At 39.8% G+C, this 4,217-nt stretch overlaps 1 pseudogene; it reads left to right on the top strand.

Annotated features, from left to right (window-relative positions):
• LOC141374956 (ribosomal biogenesis factor-like) lies at nt 1–4,217 on the top strand (annotated as a pseudogene).

The raw sequence follows: 4,217 nt of genomic DNA, 5'->3' as shown, positions 1-4,217 counted from the left end.
GAATCCCAGGCAGACTCCCCACTGAGTGTGGAGCCTGATGCTGGAGTGGACCAGTACCTGAACCAAAATCAAGAGTCAGACACTTAACCAACTGAGCCACCCAGGTACCCCTAAGCACCTACTATTTACCATTCTTTCCTTTAGGTACTGGGGAAACAGAGTGGATAAGCAGATGAGGTCCCTGTCTTTATGAAGCTTACATTCTAGCAGAAGAGATAGACAGTAATTAAATAAATATGTAATATAATTTTAGGTATCAGTAAGTGTTGAGGAAAAAGTCCAATCAAGATAAGAGGCTAAAGGATTGGAGAGTGACTAGTAGTCAGGGAGATGGTATTTTAATTAATTTGGTTAGAGACAGCCTCCTTGGAATGGCACAGCACGTGTGAAGGAGTGACCACTTGGGATTCACATGTTTCAAGTCTGCTTGAAAAGGAAGAGGAAGTGCAGAGTCCCCAAGGTAGGAACAAACTTGGTGAGCTGGAGGAGCAGAAGGAAGAACCTTAAACTGCTTTCTGATCAGGCCACTCCGAACTGCGTGTCATGGCCTACAAGGCTTCATGTGATCTGGCCTTTATCTACCGATCCTACCTCTTGAGTCCTACAGTTTGGGAGGGAGCTATGGCCTGTAAGTGGACAGTCCTTGAGAATTGTGAGGGAATCCTGGAGACTCAGGTTAAGGAAAGCTAAGTAACTGAGTAACTCAGTTTTCCTTAACCTGAGTCTCCTAACTCTGTTATTTTGAAAGCATTTTTTTTTCAAGAAGAAGAAAAGAATTTTAACACTGAGCATCTACAATCTACTAGCACAGTGCTTTACGAATGTCATTTATTGAAGCCTTATGCCAGCACTGTGGGATTAGCAATATTGTCACCATTTTGTAGGTGAGGAAACAAACTCAAAGAGTTTAAATAACTTTTGCATGGTTAGATTCTATTAAAAGGTGATTTCAGATCTTTTTGCCGCAAAATGTCTTTCAGTTCTGTGAAGCCATAAGTAATATGAAATAGGGTATACCAGTAATGCACTCTACCTGAAAGTCAGTTCCTGACAGCAGCTCCAAGGCACTTTGTAGAATGGTACCTTTTTTTCTGCATGAGGAAATCTCAAAGACTAGTATATAAACCTTGCATAGAAAGTAATATTCCATTTCCCCCCACAAAAGAAGCCCATAATAAATAAGAAAGCCAGATTTTAATTCTGGTGCCGTAGCTAATTAGCCCTGTGACCCTGGTTTGTCCTTTTGTCCATCTGAGTCAAGTTTCCTGATCTGCAAAATGGGTGCTATAATTTAAGTCTAGAGAAAGTGCTTTGAAATGGGAAATGATAAACACATAAAAGGAATTACAACTTTACTGTAAATATATTTGGCTAATAAAAAAAACCTGCCCTAGTGAATGATGGGTTCAATTTCCGAGGTTGGGAAGATTAAAACACACATTAAACACACACAACTGTTGGAGTGATAGATAACTGTAAATTTCTCTCTCTTAGCTAAACAGGCTATTTTCACCTTTCATTCTTTTTCATCTTTGAACTCGAAAGTCTATATAGAAAGGGAGATGACGTCACCTGGAGTTTGAGCTGCTCCACGAGGGTTATCGAAGACAATGGCCAAGAACAAACTAAGAGGGCAGAAGTCCAGGAATGTATTTCATATAGCCAGCCAAAAAAACTTTAAGGCTAAAAACAAAGCAAAACCAGTTACCACTAATCTTAAGAAGATAAACGTTGTGAGTGATGAAAAAGTTAAGAGTGAAAAAAGCTTTTGTAGATACACAAAGGGAACTTCCACATTTCTCAAAAGACCTTTCCCTTGAACCTCTACAGAGCAGCTGATTCCTCAGCAGTGTCATGAAAATGAGCCAGTTAATGTTGATGAAGCAACAAAATTAGTGGCTCAGCTATAATACACTGGGGATACATCAAATACCCCCCAAAGAGCAATATATTAAATGTTTTGTACAGTTTTATTTAAAAAAAAAAAAGTCTAGGGGGTGCCTGGGTAGCTCAGTTGGTTAAGTGTCCAACTCTTGATCTTAGCTCAGGTCTTGGATCTCAAGGTTGTGGGTTCAGGCTCCACGTTGGCCTCCACTCTGGGTGTGGAGCCTACCTAGAAAAACAAAGGCTATACAGAAAGGATAAGGAGCTGTTGAGGTTACTGCCAAGTGAGATGAACTATGGGGTGCCTTCATTTTAGGCAGTAGAAAAAGAACAATTATTTCTAGAAACTAAAAAAAAAAAAAAAGACAAAAGGAAAGAAAAGAGAATGGAGGGCAGGTAAGATTGAAAAATTGCCATCTATCTAGGGCCATTTGGCCTTCTGTGGAGTGACTTAATTTTAATCAGCTGTTTTGGGCCAATTATGGTCTACCTAACCTATAGTCAGGGCTCGGCGCTGAATAGAACCCAACTCCTCAGTGCTGCTGATATCCCAAGGAGCTGTCCATTTACACCTGCCCTGCAAAGAAGTCTTTAGCCTCTGCAGGCACTAGGACTCCTGGGTTGGACTTGCACAGGCTATCACTATTGTTCCTGCAGCCCAGGGAAGGAGGCTGAACTAGGAACAGGAAAGGTTCACTTAGGAAGAGTGGAGTTTGGGGAAGGCTGTAACATGTAGAGCTGGTAGAGAAAGATCAGTTGACACAGGGGATGGCTATAGCCTTTCAAAGCAAGGTCCGAATGGTGGAACCTTATTTCCTAACTTTTTGATTCACAGTTTTAAATTTCTGTGCTTCCCCAGAAAAGCATATGTGCTACTGAAAGAAAGAAAGGAGAATTCAAGTCCTCAAAAATGTCCCTGTCAACAGTAATCTTTTAGAACTGAAAAAGGAAGGTTCTACCTAGAAGAATCTAAGTGGAAAGGAAGGACTCCCACTATTATACTACTATTCAGAAGACTGAACAAGAAATTAATTATTGCGGCATTTTTCTTCTTAAAAATGTCCCCTTCACTTGAAGAAGATCCCATGTAACCCTTGTGTTTTCAGATGAGGATTTGAGATCTCTCCATGAGACCTAACCGGATGCAGGGGTTAGCTGGTGAGGCTGGACAAGAGCATGGGCTCTGAAACCACATACCATGGTTTGAATCCCATCCTTTCCACTTCCTAGCTTTTGTGACCATGGGGAGGTTACTGATTCTCCTTGAGCCTCAGTATCCCCATCTAGGACATGAGACTATTCACGCCTGTCTACTAATTGGGATTTAATAGGACAATGGGAAAAAAAGATGCAAAATCACCGAGTTACAGTCAATGAGGCAACATGTATTAATTCCTTTTCTCTTTCTTCCTTATTTGGTAAAGCACCCACATGTCCTTAGTAAATCTTTCTAAAGGGCAATCAATAGGAGAGTATTTTGATCTGAGATTTGCATAGCTAAATCTTCAAAGCTTTTCAAATTTTAGGGTCAGAGGCAAAAGGCAGGGGTTTTAGAATAATAATTCATTAGGCTGTAAATCCCTTAGCATTTGGGAATTCTCCTTTCATATTTTTATACAAAGCTATTCACTCAGTATTTATTATGTGCCAAGAACTAGTTTTAAGTGATTTACATTTGTTCTTTCACTTAATTCTCACACACCCTAAAATAAAGGGTCTCTGTTCCCATTTTAGAGGCAAGAAAACCAAGGCTCAAGCTCGTAAGCACTGGACAGCTTCCTTGGAACCTGATGCCTAGTAGATCCTCAATAACTAATTCATGGTTGAATTAATAAATTGCCCCGTTATACTTGTAGAGCACTTTCAATATATACATCCTTTTCACACACCAGATCTTGTTTTATCCTGTTTTAGGCAATCAAATCATTCTTTGCCTCTTATTTTGCAGACTGGGAGGGACCTCATTGCTCTTAGATACAAGTAAGTGCCTTAAAATATTAATGGTTTTGAACAGAGTAAGACAGGTTTTCCAATGCAGTCCTTCTGATTGGTAAAGTCTTCCAAAGGAGGGAGGGAGAAATTGGCAGGAGCGTGCCCGATTCTAAATAGCCCAAACCTGCTGCTCATATGCTCTATTCCTTGCTAAGAGTGGAAAGCCAAATGACAAGACAAAAGATGAAAGTAAGTTTTGATGTTAAAGTCTGCTTTGGCGTCCTTGTAATATTGTCATAGATCATTTATATTAACTTAATATAATTACTTCAATCATGATGCATATTATAGATAGATGACTCATCTTGAATGCAAACCACAGAAATTAAACAAATTAAGTA

Source organism: Callorhinus ursinus, unplaced genomic scaffold, assembly GCF_003265705.2.
Source record: "Callorhinus ursinus isolate GAN/ISIS: 27379988/994484 unplaced genomic scaffold, GSC_fseal_2.0 scaffold1, whole genome shotgun sequence".
Taxonomy (NCBI): Eukaryota; Metazoa; Chordata; class Mammalia; order Carnivora; family Otariidae; genus Callorhinus; species Callorhinus ursinus.
This window is presented reverse-complemented; position numbering and strand designations above follow the sequence as displayed.